Below are 19,622 nucleotides of genomic sequence, written 5' to 3' on the forward strand. Positions count from 1 at the left end.
TTTTGTTGGTTCTTGTCTTCATGAAGCTTGAGTGCCTAGTGCCCCAAGTGTGACACCTCAAATGGTTCACACAACACCATAAGCACTTGGAATAACTTAGAGAGAAATTAGAACACTTCAAGAATCGGCTTGCCCTCCATGCATATCATAGCCGCCAATTTTCCCAAGAAAGAGATCATTATATAGTGTGTTACAATTAGGGTAAACCCTAATTGTCATGGCTATCCATTTCCATGGATCCATGGGTTCAAATACACCATGGAGCATCCATGGAGCATCCAATGGGTTTTAGCCCAACTTGATAATCCATGGAGCATTAGCCCACTATATAAGTATGGATGATTTACACAATCAACCCATATATTTAATAAGTCTTCTTTTGATCACATAATTAATTCTAAATTAATTATTGATCAATACTAATTAAATAATCTTATTAATATATTAGAACTTATAATATATTAATAAACCTTAAGTGTTATTTCTCTCATTTTATTCTATCCAATTGCATGATGCCATGCAACCCAAATGGACCATGCCGGGTCGGGTCAAGTCTTACCAATTATAGTCATGGACTTAGACATTAATCCAACAGTCTCCCACTTGGATAAGTCTAAAACTATTATTGCAAGTATTACTTCAGAACCCGACTAGCAATCGTAGCTCTCAAAAGCTTCTATCGATCTCTGACCTTGTCGATGAACTCTGACCTCTATCGATGACTTGTCCATTAGATAAGTGATCATATATTCCTCCATTCTAGATATCATATGGACTGAGACATGGATTATAATCATTCTCTCTGTCCATTTATTGTTTCCCGATTTCCGATTTATGACGACTGACTAATTGAACAAATCAAATCAGTCTAGGCCCGGCCGAGCACTTACTTTTGTCATCACTAAATCATTGAGAGGCCCACAGATATCGCTTTTATCCCTTTGAGGGTAAAAGGAATGGATAAACTTCGACTCATATGCTTGTACTGACTACTTGTTGAACCATACACAAAGGCGTGTTTTATAGCATCGAGTTACCAATGCGTTTTTGTACAATCAATGTATAACCAACTCATAGGCGACAACTCATATCTCTAGGTTTGAAGAATATAAGATATTATCGTCTCATGATTAACTCATGATGAAATCCATGAAGTGAATCCAAATGAGCGTGGGTTGAATCCAATACTCAGCCCTTATGAGTACTCATGAATGTTGTAGCAACTATTGCATTGTCTAAAGCACTTTAGACAAATCATACAAGCCAAATTCACGACAGTCTTAATTCATATCTACTTCCAACATATGACCGACTGTGGATGGTTTGAATAACTTGGTCATTCGGGAGAATGACCTAGTTATTCTTTAAGTCAAAACCTGCAAAGTGAAACACAAAATAATACTAGTCCTATATGGCCTTAACACTTTGAGCGTAAATAAAACACCTTTTATCTAAGCACCATATTGATCACTCATTATTCATGTTTCAATTAATCAACTTAATACTTGAATTGAAACAGTAGTGATGCCATGCTCCAGGCATGCATACTATGTTTCTCTAAACAATCGATATGCCATACTCCAAGTATGCACACTATGTTTACATATGGTCATCTCTTTGTGAAATGTATATCAATTGAACATGACTTCAATGATTCTTATTTCACAATCCCAATCCTTATTGTAAATGTAAGAATACCAAGTTCTTGTCATTTACCGTAATCTATGCAATGATCCTCTTGTAATGATATTCACACAAGTCACGAAGACTTGGCAACAAACATTACAAAGTATTCCGATGGAAAGCAATTCCATGGAGATGAAGTCTCAAATTCAAAGTACATTCATTTGAACATCCTTCTTTTCATTAAGTTCTTTAATCTTACACAGATTCAAAGAATAACTTCCACCTATGGAAACAATTCCATATTCCCATCTTGACCATCACTTTTGAACAAGAGTTGCCTCTTTCCAAAATATGTCAATACGATCCTTACTCTATACTTCCAATTGTCCATGAGTAACCAAATTTGGAAAACCCCAAATTGTTCTCGACAATTGCTTAATCATCTTAGTCATATCCAGTTCTAATCCCTTTTCCCTTCTTAACGCCCTAAGCATTAGGAAAATTTAGAATGGATGAATATTATAACACATGCAATCGATCCTATATCCGAAGCATATGGGATACGATTCATGCTATAAATTTTTTATTTGCCATGTTCTCATAATTCGAACTATGAAGAGGGATGCCGTAATCATAATCGAATTTTGAGAAAGCAACATATATAGAAATTCCTTATGTTGAACCATTCCAACATAACATTCATATATATTCTTGACTAAAGTTGATTAAAATCTCAATCTAAGCTTGTAGAATTGGAATGAAGTATAAATTTCTCTACCTTAATTATAGTAAAAAAAAAACCTTTTCAAAGCGAGCTGAAACTTTTGTTTTCTATAATTAACATTGCTAACTTTCAACATAATCATCATGCTCCCACTAGCTTTGACATGTACCTAGAAATCAGTCAGATTTCTGATGCTAGATTGCCTTGATAAGACTTTATCAAATCATACACCTGGAGTCTAAACCTTTCCTTAGATAGCTCACATGTTAGTCTAAACCATTGCCATTCACATTAGTTAGTGTGCCAGGTAACCACACACGTTCCACTAATGACATGAGAATGCAAACTTCACACTTGCTATCCACTTAAGTCTACTTAGTGAAAGAGTTTCCTCACTATCATTTTCATGAATCGGAGAGAAACCTTATGACACTTTGATTTTGATGGTGTATGTGTTCCTATCCATGTGAATTTGACATAACCATAATCACACGACAAGGTTAATGACAAATCCAAATTCATATGGACTGAACTTGTGCAGTCTTAATTTCTTGCCACCTGGTAGCACAAGGGCCTACCATTGCTTCCAAGTTGTTATGCAACCAGTTGAGAACTCTCAGAACTCCAATGCAAAACCAACTTTAACTGGAATGGGCACAGAATATGTCAACACGATAGGTTACAAACCTCAGGTCGTGGTCTAGTGATTAACAAAACTCTTGATTAGTTCTTGAATCTATCTTAAGATCCTTTTAAGACTCCCACTGACCTCTTGACATATAAGATTCTCTTTGTCAAGAACCATTCCTTGACAAAAACGAATATTCAAGAGTTAGTGCAGATTCTTATCAAGTTAAACACTTCTCACAATTGGTCTTAGTTAGTCTTTGTTTTATCCAAAACATCACAACTTACCAATTTCAAATGTACAAGAGTAAGAACACATTTTACTCTACATTTAACAACTGTTTTAAACCTTTATTAAGATTATGTCACTCAAGGCTTAATCTTGGAGTATGACTCTAAGATTTAATTTTGGAACGAAGTATAATATATCTTTTGATGTAACCATTTCAACAGTTCACGATTCCTCTCCTTAGCCAAACAAAATGAACTAAGGTGTCCTTAGAGGATCAATTGTGACATGGTTTCATAATCACTAAGATAATCATAAAACAAGATACTCAAGTACTCTCCCATCTCTTCAGATTAGAGAAACTTTTATCTTTCTGCCTTATTTGATTCTTCTTACTCATTATGTCTATCATTGAAACTTCTCCAATGATCCAGAACTATACTTAAACTTGTAAGTATAACCATATTTACTAAACTTTAGTAAATCATCATGAATAATCTTATCAACTTTGTGGTGAACCTGATCAGCGCACACCCAAGTGTATCTGATCCCTTTGTCCTTCACTTGATTCACATATACATGTGAACAAGGAATTAGACTTAATTTCCCAAATATATAAAAAAAAATTCTCATGATCATACATTACAAGTTGCATGATTCCAAGTTTCTATCCAACTGAAACTTGGGTGAAGAGAATCTTTCCTTATTTGGTAAACTATGACACTTCCACTAATCAAAGAATCAAATCCATTTACCCATATTGCTTATCAATGGAAACATATAATAAACAATTTTTCACAAATGCCATTGTAAGGATACTTAAAATAAATAAAATCAAAACCATTTTTCTTTTATTTTAAAACTTTGCGGAAAAATTTATCCTTAGAATCCATATGGAAAACTTGTTGTTATCTATTCCTAAGCAATATATCATAACTCTTAAGTAACAACTCAAAATTCTGATCACCGAACCATGCGATCGAAATCCATCTTCGCGATCAGAATCAGCATATACTTCCTTTAAGTTTCTTCACCTTTTTTTTAGACATCAACATGTGACCTCGTCACATTATGCAATAAGAATCTCAAAATAGAAACTTAATAGAGTTAGACAATGGACATTACCTGAAGTAGAGTCAAACCTATTGACTTTACCATCCTTAAGATGTTTCAGGTAAATTTAGCAGCTTCGCAACCAATGTCTTTCCTTTGGCAACAGAATCTTATGGACTCTTTGGAAACGGTACATGGGACTATATCAGACTTAACCTTTCTCTTTACCATTTGGTCAACCGAGTTGACTATGGCCGATCCCTTTCCATTGGGAAGACAAAGTTTTTCCTGGACCTCCAATGTCACCATTTTCAATGTCTAAATAGGTTCGGAAAGTAGATCTTCCAATCCAATTTGCTTTACTAATGCTCCAAATCACTGCTGATTTAGCATCATCAAGCAAATAGGTAAGATCATTAAGGGTCTTGTCGCGACTTGTCATCAGGGAGTGACTGAAGAACCAAGTCAGCAGCCAGCTACCTCGAGATTTCGACACCCAACTCTCCCGACTTGTCAATATGTGGCTTAATCCCCAAGATCTAAGCACATATAGACTTTGCTTGCCAATAGGGATTGAGTGACTTAGAACTTATAAAGTCTTAAAACTTGTGGGATAGGGAGATTTATTGGAGGAGGTGGATGAAGTGAAGTATGATTGCTAGTCCCACAAATGCCCAACAAAGGGATTGATCTTTCACCATGATTGCCATTTAGGATATCATCTTCATTAGGAAGCTTGTTCCTAAAGATTTGGGAATACCATAGCTGTCTAAACTAGACATCTATAATGGGAGAAATTCAAGTTAGTTGATTTAAAGTCCTTAATATAACACCCAATATGAAATATTAAGGCTAGGACCCAACAACCTATTTATAACTGGAAGAGGGATGCCGTAATCCAAATTATAAAATAGTTGAAGGTAGGTAAATGACGATTTACCAATTTCCACCATGAAAACGAAATATTTTATTATTAGGTTTTATTGGTTTTGAAACTCCTAGATCTTTTGAGATACATTGAACTTTTCAATGGCATGTTTGAATATCGATTGTGCCCTCTCAAATTTGTGACTGGGATGCCGAGGATCAAAAACAAGGTGTGAATAACCATACAAATTGACTTGGTACCCTTAACAATATTACATAATCGATGTGTCGGTTAACCACACACGCTCCACCGATCTATAATAAAGTCAAGTTACCCTTTGCCACTCTTACTAGTCCATGTTAGTGTTTCGGTTAACCACACACGCTCCACTAACGACTTGGTGAGGTACAAAGTGTAATTTTATGGCCTAGCACCTTTTCACATTTTCCTAAGTAACTAAGATTGGGAATTTATAAGTGTTTAGTTACTTAGTATTTTTCATTATACTTTTAATGAAGGGAGAATTCTAGTCCATTCCTACCCGTTCAGCTAACGACCCTCCACCAGTCAAGGAAGCGGTGGGTGAGAGTGGACACCCATTAAACTGCCATTTTATAGGCAGTAACCTTATACCCCCCTTATAGACCGGCTTCGTGAATGAGGCCTACTAACGGTAAGATTGACTTTCTCTTATACATATCTATATAATTAAATTATAATAATAGTATAAGGGTTGAATTTTAAACCTTTTAAAATTTCAATGTTCAATTTGGAATTAAAGTATACATGAGGAGTAACTTTTCAAATTCCAAAACTTGAGGGCATGTTTTGAAACTATTTCAAGACTCTTTAAATCATAACTTATGAGTTTAATGGTTCATTAAAATGAAGACTCTTCATTTTAATGTAACCCCTTATTCTTTAAAAACACCTTAAAGAAGTGTCTCTTCAAAATCCATAACTTGACGACAAGTTATGGAGTCATTAAACTATTTAACGGAAAAAACTCTTAAATTTTATGTAACCTACAAAACTTTTATGAGTTTTTCAGATTCATAAATATGACTTTTCACATAACTTGAAGACAAGTTACAAAAACATATTTTATGAACTTCTTTTAGACTAATATGGATTGAAAACAACTAAAACATAATTTTTTTCATTATCAATCTAAACTAACTCATAAATCAAGGAAACATAAAATTCTTGAAAATTCATAACTTGAGGACAAGTTATGAACTCCATACAATTTTCAACAAGATCATGAATTATATCACCAAACAATTTGCACACAATTCCAATGATCTTGCAAAACTCATAAGCATGATCATTCATAATCAACAATTTTCAAGAATAACATGAACACATATAAACTTGAAACTTTTATTATATCATTGAAATTGGTTTAACATAATCATTACCACATTCAAAACAAGTTTTATAAGCCTAAAACAGTCAAAGGTAATGATTCTAGACCAATTCCAGCAGCAAAACTCGGAAATATGCTGTCTAGGGGTCCAACTCGTCGAGTGCATGAACAAACTCGGCGAGTTGGATGCATTTTGCCTTTGACTCGTCGAGTCCCTTCATGGACTCGGCGAGTCTACTGGGCAGACAGCACCAAAAGTCGATTTTTAAGCAGTTTAAGCAAGTACAACAAGAAAACAAGCCTGGGCTCTGATACCACTGTAGGGTTTTGAGCAATCTAACACTCCTAAGTGTACATGCAACCCTAAATACCTTGGATCTATGTTTTCTCTATTATACATGCAAATATCAACTTTCCAAGGTATTGTTCTATTCTAGCATACAAAACTTTGAATAACACAAGTTAGAATAACATACCTTTTGTTGGTTCTTGTCTTCATGAAGCTTGAGTGCCTAGTGCCCCAAGTGTGACACCTCAAATGGTTCACACAACACCATAAGCACTTGGAATAACTTAGAGAGAAATTAGAACACTTCAAGAATCGGCTTGCCCTCCATGCATATCATAGCCGCCAATTTTCCCAAGAAAGAGATCATTATATAGTGTGTTACAATTAGGGTAAACCCTAATTGTCATGGCTATCCATTTCCATGGATCCATGGGTTCAAATACACCATGGAGCATCCATGGAGCATCCAATGGGTTTTAGCCCAACTTGATAATCCATGGAGCATTAGCCCACTATATAAGTATGGATGATTTACACAATCAACCCATATATTTAATAAGTCTTCTTTTGATCACATAATTAATTCTAAATTAATGATTGATCAATACTAATTAAATAATCTTATTAATATATTAGAACTTATAATATATTAATAAACCTTAAGTGTTATTTCTCTCATTTTATTCTATCCAATTGCATGATGCCATGCAACCCAAATGGACCATGCCGGGTCGGGTCAAGTCTTACCAATTATAGTCATGGACTTAGACATTAATCCAACAGTCTCCCACTTGGATAAGTCTAAAACTATTATTGCAAGTATTACTTCAGAACCCGACTAGCAATCGTAGCTCTCAAAAGCTTCTATCGATCTCTGACCTTGTCGATGAACTCTGACCTCTATCGATGACTTGTCCATTAGATAAGTGATCATATATTCCTCCATTCTAGATATCATATGGACTGAGACATGGATTATAATCATTCTCTCTGTCCATTTATTGTTTCCCGATTTCCGATTTATGACGACTGACTAATTGAACAAATCAAATCAGTCTAGGCCCGGCCGAGCACTTACTTTTGTCATCACTAAATCATTGAGAGGCCCACAGATATCGCTTTTATCCCTTTGAGGGTAAAAGGAATGGATAAACTTCGACTCATATGCTTGTACTGACTACTTGTTGAATCATACACAAAGGCGTGTTTTATAGCATCGAGTTACCAATGTGTTTTTGTACAATCAATGTATAACCAACTCATAGGCGACAACTCATATCTCTAGGTTTGAAGAATATAAGATATTATCGTCTCATGATTCACTCATGATGAAATCCATGAAGTGAATCCAAATGAGCGTGGGTTGAATCCAATACTCAGCCCTTATGAGTACTCATGAATGTTGTAGCAACTATTGCATTGTCTAAAGCACTTTAGACAAATCATACAAGCCAAATTCACGACAGTCTTAATTCATATCTACTTCCAACATATGACCGACTGTGGATGGTTTGAATAACTTGGTCATTCGGGAGAATGACCTAGTTATTCTTTAAGTCAAAACCTGCAAAGTGAAACACAAAATAATACTAGTCCTATATGGCCTTAACACTTTGAGCGTAAATAAAACACCTTTTATCTAAGCACCATATTGATCACTCATTATTCATGTTTCAATTAATCAACTTAATACTTGAATTGAAACAGTAGTGATGCCATGCTCCAGGCATGCATACTATGTTTCTCTAAACAATCGATATGCCATACTCCAAGTATGCACACTATGTTTACATATGGTCATCTCTTTGTGAAATGTATATCAATTGAACATGACTTCAATGATTCTTATTTCACAATCCCAATCCTTATTGTAAATGTAAGAATACCAAGTTCTTGTCATTTACCGTAATCTATGCAATGATCCTCTTGTAATGATATTCACACAAGTCACGAAGACTTGGCAACAAACATTACAAAGTATTCCGATGGAAAGCAATTCCATGGAGATGAAGTCTCAAATTCAAAGTACATTCATTTGAACATCCTTCTTTTCATTAAGTTCTTTAATCTTACACAGATTCAAAGAATAACTTCCACCTATGGAAACAATTCCATATTCCCATCTTGACCATCACTTTTGAACAAGAGTTGCCTCTTTCCAAAATATGTCAATACGATCCTTACTCTATACTTCCAATTGTCCATGAGTAACCAAATTTGGAAAACCCCAAATTGTTCTCGACAATTGCTTAATCATCTTAGTCGTATCCAGTTCTAATCCCTTTTCCCTTCTTAACGCCCTAAGCATTAGGAAAATTTAGAATGGATGAATATTATAACACATGCAATCGATCCTATATCCGAAGCATATGGGATACGATTCATGCTATAAATTTTTTATTTGCCATGTTCTCATAATTCGAACTATGAAGAGGGATGCCGTAATCATAATCGAATTTTGAGAAAGCAACATATATAGAAATTCCTTATGTTGAACCATTCCAACATAACATTCATATATATTCTTGACTAAAGTTGATTAAAATCTCAATCTAAGCTTGTAGAATTGGAATGAAGTATAAATTTCTCTACCTTAATTATAGTAAAAAAAAACCTTTTCAAAGTGAGCTGAAACTTTTGTTTTCTATAATTAACATTGCTAACTTTCAACATAATCATCATGCTCCCACTAGCTTTGACATGTACCTAGAAATCAGTCAGATTTCTGATGCTAGATTGCCTTGATAAGACTTTATCAAATCATACACCTGGAGTCTAAACCTTTCCTTAGATAGCTCACATGTTAGTCTAAACCATTGCCATTCACATTAGTTAGTGTGCCAGGTAACCACACACGTTCCACTAATGACATGAGAATGCAAACTTCACACTTGCTATCCACTTAAGTCTACTTAGTGAAAGAGTTTCCTCACTATCATTTTCATGAATCGGAGAGAAACCTTATGACACTTTGATTTTGATGGTGTATGTGTTCCTATCCATGTGAATTTGACATAACCATAATCACACGACAAGGTTAATGACAAATCCAAATTCATATGGACTGAACTTGTGCAGTCTTAATTTCTTGCCACCTGGTAGCACAAGGGCCTACCATTGCTTCCAAGTTGTTATGCAACCAGTTGAGAACTCTCAGAACTCCAATGCAAAACCAACTTTAACTGGAATGGGCACAGAATATGTCAACACGATAGGTTACAAACCTCAGGTCGTGGTCTAGTGATTAACAAAACTCTTGATTAGTTCTTGAATCTATCTTAAGATCCTTTTAAGACTCCCACTGACCTCTTGACATATAAGATTCTCTTTGTCAAGAACCATTCCTTGACAAAAACGAATATTCAAGAGTTAGTGCAGATTCTTATCAAGTTAAACACTTCTCACAATTGGTCTTAGTTAGTCTTTGTTTTATCCAAAACATCACAACTTACCAATTTCAAATGTACAAGAGTAAGAACACATTTTACTCTACATTTAACAACTGTTTTAAACCTTTATTAAGATTATGTCACTCAAGGCTTAATCTTGGAGTATGACTCTAAGATTTAATTTTGGAACGAAGTATAATATATCTTTTGATGTAACCATTTCAACAGTTCACGATTCCTCTCCTTAGCCAAACAAAATGAACTAAGGTGTCCTTAGAGGATCAATTGTGACATGGTTTCATAATCACTAAGATAATCATAAAACAAGATACTCAAGTACTCTCCCATCTCTTCAGATTAGAGAAACTTTTATCTTTCTGCCTTATTTGATTCTTCTTACTCATTATGTCTATCATTGAAACTTCTCCAATGATCCAGAACTATACTTAAACTTGTAAGTATAACCATATTTACTAAACTTTAGTAAATCATCATGAATAATCTTATCAACTTTGTGGTGAACCTGATCAGCGCACACCCAAGTGTATCCGATCCCTTTGTCCTTCACTTGATTCACATATACATGTGAACAAGGAATTAGACTTAATTTCCCAAATATATAAAAAAAATTCTCATGATCATACAATACAAGTTGCATGATTCCAAGTTTCTATCCAACTGAAACTTGGGTGATGAGAATCTTTCCTTATTTGGTAAATTATGACACTTCCACTAATCAAAGAATCAAATCCATTTACCCATATTGCTTATCAATGGAAACATATAATCAACAATTTTTCACAAATGCCATTGTAAGGATACTTAAAATAAATAAAATCAAAACCATTTTTCTTTTATTTTAAAACTTTGCGGAAAAATTTATCCTTAGAATCCATATGGAAAACTTGTTGTTATCTATTCCTAAGCAATATATCATAACTCTTAAGTAACAACTCAAAATTCTGATCACCGAACCATGCGATCGAAATCCATCTTCGCGATCAGAATCAGCATATAATTCCTTTAAGTTTCTTCACCTTTTTTTTTAAACATCAACATGTGACCTCGTCACATTATGCAATAAGAATCTCAAAATAGAAACTTAATAGAGTTAGACAATGGACTTTACATGAAGTAGAGTCAAACCTATTGACTTTACTATCCTTAAGATGTTTCAGGTAAATTTAGCAGCTTCGCAACCAATGACTTTCCTTTGGCAACAGAATCTTATGGACTCTTTGGAAACGGTACATGGGACTATCACAGACTTAACCTTTCTCTTTACCATTTGGTCAACCGAGTTGACTATGGCCGATCCCTTTCCATTGGGAAGAGAAAGTTTTTCCTGGACCTCCAAGGTCACCATTTTCAATGTCTAAATAGGTTTGGAAAGTAGATCTTCCAATCCAATTTGCTTTACTAATGCTCCAAATGACTGCTGATTTAGCATCATCAAGCAAATAGGTAAGATCATTAAGGGTCTTGTCGCGACCTGTAATCAGGGAGTGACTGAAGAACCAAGTCAGCAGCCAGCTACCTCGAGATTTCGACACCCGACTCTCCCGACTTGTCAATATGTGGCTTAATCCCCAAGATCTAAGCACATATAGACTTCGCTTGCCAATAGGGATTGAGTGACTTAGAACTTATCAAGTCTTAAAACTTGTGGGATAGGGAGATTTATTGGAGGAGGTGGATGAAGTGAAGTATGATTGCTAGTCCCACAAATGCCCAACAAAGGGATTGATCTTTCACCTTGATTGCCATTTGGGATATCATCTTCATTAGGAAGCTTGTTCCTAAAGATTTGGGAAGACCATAGCTGTCTAAACTAGACATCTATAATGGGAGAAATTCAAGTTAGTTGATTTAAAGTCCTTAATATAACACCCAATATGAAATATTAAGGCTAGGACCAAACAACCTATTTATAACTGGAAGAGGGATGCCGTAATCCAAATTATAAAATAGTTGAAGGTGGGTAAATGACGATTTACCAATTTCCACCATGAAAACGAAATATTTTATTATTAGGTTTTATTGGTTTTGAGACTCCTAGATCTTTTGAGATACATTGAACTTTTCAATGGCATGTTTGAATCTCGATTGTGCCCTCTCAAATTTGTGACTGGGATGCCGAGGATCACAAACAAGGTGTGAATAACCATACAAATTGACTTGGTACCCTTAACAATATTACATAATCGATGTGTCGGTTAACCACACACGCTCCACCGATCTATAATAAAGTCAAGTTACCCTTTGCCACTCTTACTAGTCCATGTTAGTGTGCCGGTTAACCACACACGCTCCACTAACGACTTGGTGAGGTACAAAGTGTAATTTTATGGGCTAGCACCTTTTCACATTTTCCTAAATAACTAAGATTGGGAATTTATAAGTGTTTAGTTACTTAGTATTTTTCATTATACTTTTAATGAACGGAGAATTCTAGTCCATTCCTACCCGTTCAGCTAACGACCCTCCACCAGTCAAGGAAGCGGTGGGTGAGAGTGGACACCCATTAAACTGCCATTTTATAGGCAGTAACCTTATACCCCCCTTATAGACCGGCTTCGTGAATGAGGCCTACTAACGGTAAGATTGACTTTCTCTTATACATATCTATATAATTAAATTATAATAATAGTATAAGGGTTGAATTTTAAACCTTTTAAAATTTCAATGTTCAATTTGGAATTAAAGTATACATGAGGAGTAACTTTTCAAATTCCAAAACTTAAGGGCAAGTTTTGAAACTATTTCAAGACTCTTTAAATCATAATTTATGAGTTTAATGGTTCATTAAAATGAAGACTCTTCATTTTAATGTAACCCCTTATTCTTTAAAAACACCTTAAAGAAGTGTCTCTTCAAAATCCATAACTTGAGGACAAGTTATGGAGTCATTAAACTATTTAACGGAAAAAACTCTTACATTTTATGTAACCTACAAAACTTTTATGAGTTTTTCATATTCATAAATATGACTTTTCACATAACTTGAAGACAAGTTACAAAAACATATTTTATGAACTTCTTTTAGACTAATATGGATTGAAAACAACTAAAACATAATTTTTTCATTATCAATCTAAACTAACTCATAAATCAAGGAAACATAAAATTCTTGAAAATTCATAACTTGAGGACAAGTTATGAACTCCATACAATTTTCAACAAGATCATGAATTATATCACCAAACAATTTGCACACAATTCCTATGATCTAGCAAAACTCATAAGCATGATCATTCATAATCAACAATTTTCAAGAATAACATGAACACATATAAACTTGAAACTTTTATTATAGCATTGAAATTGGTTTAACATAATCATTACCACATTCAAAACAAGTTTTATAAGCCCAAAACAGTCAAAGGTAATGATTCTAGACCAATTCCAGCAGCAAAACTCGGAAATATGTTGTCTAAGGGTCCAACTCGTCGAGTGCATGAACAAACTCGGCGAGTTGGATGCATTTTGCCTTCGACTCGTCGAGTCCCTTCATGGACTCGGCGAGTCTACTGGGCAGACAGCACCAAAAGTCGATTTTTAAGCAGTTTAAGCAAGTACAACAAGAAAACAAGCCTAGGCTCTGATACCACTGTAGGGTTTTGAGCAATCTAACACTCCTAAGTGTACATGCAACCCTAAATACCTTGGATCTATGTTTTCTCTATTATACATGCAAATATCAACTTTCCAAGGTATTGTTCTATTCTAGCATACAAAACTTTGAATAACACAAGTTAGAATAACATACCTTTTGTTGGTTCTTGTCTTCATGAAGCTTGAGTGCCTAGTGCCCCAAGTGTGACACCTCAAATGGTTCACACAACACCATAAGCACTTGGAATAACTTAGAGAGAAATTAGAAAACTTCAAGAATTGGCTTGCCCTCCATGCATATCATAGCCGCCAATTTTCCCAAGAAAGAGATCATTATATAGTGTGTTACAATTAGGGTAAACCCTAATTGTCATGGCTATCCATTTCCATGGATCCATGGGTTCAAATACACCATGGAGCATCCATGGAGCATCCAATGGGTTTTAGCCCAACTTGCTAATCCATGGAGCATTAGCCCACTATATAAGTATGGATGATTTACACAATCAACCCATATATTTAATTAGTCTTCTTTTGATCACATAATTAATTCTAAATTAATTATTGATCAATACTAATTAAATAATCTTATTAATATATTAGAACTTATAATATATTAATAAACCTTAAGTGTTATTTCTCACTATCATTTTCATGAATCGGAGAGAAACCTTATGACACTTTGATTTTGATGGTGTATGTGTTCCTATCCATGTGAATTTGACATAACCATAATCACACGACAAGGTTAATGAAAAATCCAAATTCATATGTACTGAACTTTTGCAGTCTTAATTTCTTGCCACCTGGTAGCACAAGAGCCTGCCATTGCTTCCAAGTTGTTATGCAACCAGTTGAGAACTCTCAGAACTCCAATGCAAAACCAACTTTAACTGGAATAGGCACAGAATATGTCAACACGATAGGTTACAAACCTCAAGCCGTGGTCTAGTGATTAACAAAACTCTTGATTAGTTCTTGAATCGATCTTAACATCCTTTTAAGACTCCCACTGACCTCTTGACATATAAGATTCTCTTTGTTAAGAACCATTCCTTGACAAAAACGAATATTCAAGAGTTAGTGCAGATTCTTATCAAGTTAAACACTTCTCACAATTGGTCTTAGTTAGTCTTTGTTTTATCCAAAACATCACAACTTACCAATTTCAAATGTACAAGAGTAAGAACACATTTTACTCTACATTTAACAAGTGTTTTAAACCTTTATTAAGATTATGTCACTCAAGGCTTAATCTTGGAGTATGACTCTAAGATTTAATTTTGGAACGAAGTATAATATATCTTTTGATGTAACCATTTCAACAATTCATGATTCCTCTCCTTAGCCAAACAAAATGAACTAAGGTGTCCTTAGAGGATCAATTGTGACATGGTTTCATAATCACTAAGATAATCATAAAACAAGATACTCAAGCAACTTGATAGGATGAATTATAGAGAGAAAGGATTAAATATGATTTATTAATATATTATGGGAATAATATATTAAAGGAGTAATCATATTATTTAATTAATATTAGTCAATAATTAATTGGTAATTAGTTTTGTGACTAAAAGAGATTAATTAAACTTAAGGGAATGGAATTGTAATTATAAGATAATTTCAATTTGGGCCATGGATTGCCTTATATTAAGGAGTGGATGAATTCTATGGGGAAACCCAATAAGAAATCGTCCAAGGCCTTAAAGAAAGGAGTCCATGGGTTGCTTAGGGCTTAAGCATCCAAATTCGGGTTTCCTTGTTAAGATAACCCTAATAGCCTCCTATATATTGATCCCTTATGTCCCAAAAACCTGGCTAAGACTTCTTTTAGGGTTTCACACGTTTTTGGGCAGCCTCCTTCCTCTCTCCTCTTCATCCTCTTGCTCTTGGTGTTTGTGAACCATTAGAGGAGTGACATTTGTGACTTTAAGCTTTCTAAAGTCAATAGAAGAACGATTTGGGATTGTTATTGCTACATAACAATCAAGGTAATATCTTAAACCCATTCTTATGTTAATATGATTACTTGTATGCTAGAATTAGGGTTTATAGTCTTGGATAACTTGCATGTACAATAGAGAAACCTAGATCCAAGCATTAGGGTTTGTATGAGCACATAGAATGTTCTTATGACCAAAACCCATCAGTGGTATAAGAGCCTAGATAGGTTTCTATTGTATTGATGCCTTGTATGTTGAAAAAATTCGTTTTTTGTGGATCTGTTTGCTGAACTCGCCGAGTCTCTAGATGAACTCGCCGAGTCCATGCTGACTCAACAAGTCCATGCCTGACTCGGCGAGTCGGCTGGTCAGATGGAGGGAAAACCGGGATTTCTTGTTGTTTTTGCTTAAGGATAGTTGCCTTATCATACTAGTGGAGGGTCGTTAGCCGAACGGGTAGGATAGGACGAAACCTTCCATTATAAGTATAATGAATTACAAAAGAAACTAAATGTTTTACAAATTCCCAATCTTAGTTACTTAGGTAAAGTGAATTGATGCAATTCCATGAAATTACACTTTGTACCCTTGCGAAGACGTTAGTGGAGCGTGTGTGGTTTACCAGCACACTAAATGGTTCTAGACAAAGGTAGCAAAGCGTGACTCAATGTTTGTCATAGTTCGGTGGAGCGTGTGTGGTTTACCGGCACATCGAATAGGTGATTGTAACATGTGAGGGCACCATGTAAGTTTGCATGGTTATTCACACCCGCTTTGTGATCCTCGGCATCCCAGTCACAAACTAGAGGGGCATATCGAGATTTTAACACGTCATTGAAATGTTCAATGAATCTCATAGGATCTAGGAGTCTTCATAGATTTAAAACTTAAATTTCTTTTTCGTTTTTCATGGTGGAAATTAGTGAATCGTCATTAACTTACCTTCAAATGTTCTGCAATTTAGATTACGGCATCCCTCTCCCGAGTTGTAGAATATTGTGTTGGGTCCTAGCCTTAGTGTCTCATTTGGGTGATTTACTAAGGACTCAATCAATCAACTAACTTGAATTTGTTTTCTCCCGTTTTGTAGATGTCAAAGTTCGACAACTATGGTCTTCCCAAATCCCGTGGAACAAGCTTTCCACATGAAGATGATATTTCACGATTCGATCGAGGAACAAGAAATCATGCTTCACTTCCTCCACCTCCTCCAATTATTCTCCCTAACCCACAAGTTCAAAGGCTTGAAAAGTTCAAGATCACTCAATCCCTTTTGGCAAGTAAACATAAAGAAGGAAAGTCGGTGTGTGCACACGTCCTAGGGATGAAGTCACACATTGATAGGTTAAGAATGTTGGGATCCGTTGTCTGTGAGGAAATGGCTGTTGATTGGGTTCTTCAATCACTTCCTAACTCATATAGTGAGTTCGTAAGAGAGTACTATATGATGAACCACGACGTGACCCTTATAGACCTCACCTATATGCTTATTGTTGCTGGATCAGCAATGGTTTGGCGCAATAGAAAAGCAAAGTTTATTGGTGAATCTACCTTCAAGACCTCTATGGATATAGATAATGGCAATGAAAGGCATGCTATGATCGAAAAGTTTGATCATAAGAGAAAGGCAATGTCTAAAGTAGTTCCATGTCATGTTCCAAAAGAGTCAATTTGCTTTTATTTCCAAGAGAAAAGGCATTGGAGACGAAGCTGCCCCATTTACCTAAGAGATCTAAGAGATGGGAGAGTCGAAACGTATGGCTCTAATATAGGTAAAATCCATTAACTAACTCTTTTAAGCTTCTATTCTGGATTCTTAATACATAATGTGATAAGATTACAATTGATGTTTTGTAGGATCGAAGAAAAGAAAGGAAGCTTAAGGGAAGAAGTGAGCAGAATCTAACCGTGAAGGAATGGATTTTGATCGCATTTCTCGAAGATTAGATTCTTGAGCTACTACTTAGAGTTAGAATTAGATTGCTAAGAAAGATGTATTAGCATAGTTTTTCAATGAATTGTATTGTAAGGACAAATTTTTTTTCCGCAGTAAAATAAATTTTGATTTTATATTATTTATTTATCCTTGCAATGGCGTATATGAAAAATTGATGTTTGAATGTTTCTATTGTTAGCAATAATGGATTTGGTTCTTATTATGTTATTTGTGGAAATGTCGAAGAATTTACCGAGTAAGGAAAGTTTCTCATCACCCAAGTTTCAATTAGACAGAAACTTGGAATCATGCAACTTGGTTGCACGATGAATGAGAAATTTCATATTTGGAAATTAGACTAATTCATTGACAAAGTGTCAAGTGAAGGACTAGGAGATCAAATACACAAAGTTGCGTGTTGATCAAGTCCACCATAAGAGTAACAAAGATATTCGTCATGATTTACTAAAGGTTTAGTAAATATGATTATACTTACAAGATTAAGTGTAATTATGAATTGATTGAAAAAGTTTAAATCAATAGCATAACGAATAAGAAGAATCAAGTAGGCAGAAAGATAAAAGTTTCTCCATTCTAAGAAGAAGGGAGAGTACCTTTTATGCTTTATGATAGGTCTTAATGATTAAGAACCATATCTCAATTGATCCTCTAAGAGAGTCTTAGTACAATTGTATGTCTAAGAAGAGGATTCAAGAATTGAAGAAATGGTTAAATCAAGAAGCCAATCATACTTCGTTCCAAAACAAGTCTTAGAGTTAAGATTGCGACATTGAGTGATACGTATTAAGAAGGTTTATAGCATTCATCAAATATGGAAAAGTTGTGATGTATTGGATAAGACAAAGACCAACTAGGACCAATTTATGAAGAGTTTTGATAAAAGCTACACCAACTCTTGAATATTTGTTTGTCAAGAAATATTTTGACAAGAGAATCTTATATGTCAAGGAGTCAGTGGGAGTCTTAATGGTCTTGAAAGGTTTCAAGAACAAATCAAATAAACCTTATCAATCATCACTAGCACACGAGTTGAGGTTTACAACCTATCGTGTTGACATTATTTTGTTTATGTGCTGTTCCAATTGAGTTAATTATGCATGTTAGTCCTATGAGTTCTCATTTGAATGTATAAAAGTCAAGGACCTTGATCAATGAAAAGTACCTTGATAGGAAAAGGTGAGTTTCTTAACTACTTGGAAGACATGGTGGGCAGCTGTGCTACCATAAGGCAAGAAATCAAGATTAAGAAAGTTCGATCCATATGAGTTTGAATTTTTCGTAAACCTTGGTTTTGACAAATTCACATGGATAGGAACACATACACCATTAAAATCTAAGTGTCGTAAGATTCCCTCCTTCATGAAAATGACTGTGAGGAAATGCTTTCACTAATAGAGATTTTAAGAAGATAGTGATTGTGAAATTGTATTCTCGAATTCGATTATGGTTACGGTATCCCTTTCAATGATTCGAATTGTGAGAATTTGACAATTAATCTGAATTGTGTAGACGCACATATGAGACATCTAAGAAAAGGGTGTATAAGTTCAAGAAGCCTTGATAAAATATTATCAAAGCATTAAGTATTAGAAACATGGACTTAAGAAATTCAATAGGTATTAATTTTTTGAAAGTTAAGATGTTTCTGAATACATGTCGAAGCTAGTGGGAGCATAAAGTGTTATGTTTTATAATAATCATCATGATAGTGGGAGCATAAATGTTATGATTGTGTGATTATTAAGGAAAGTATTGCAAGTTAGCAATATTAATTATAGAAAAGCAAGAGTTATACCTTGCAAAGTCGTAAGTGTTGTAAAGTTGTTTTGCTATAATTAAGGGAGAGAATATTATGCTTCATTTCAAATCTAAAGGCTTAGGAATGTTAATAATATTAGTCAAAGGTACATAATGTGTTCTTAAAATTTCG

Source organism: Lactuca sativa, chromosome 5, assembly GCF_002870075.4.
Source record: "Lactuca sativa cultivar Salinas chromosome 5, Lsat_Salinas_v11, whole genome shotgun sequence".
Classification (NCBI taxonomy): Eukaryota; Viridiplantae; Streptophyta; class Magnoliopsida; order Asterales; family Asteraceae; genus Lactuca; species Lactuca sativa.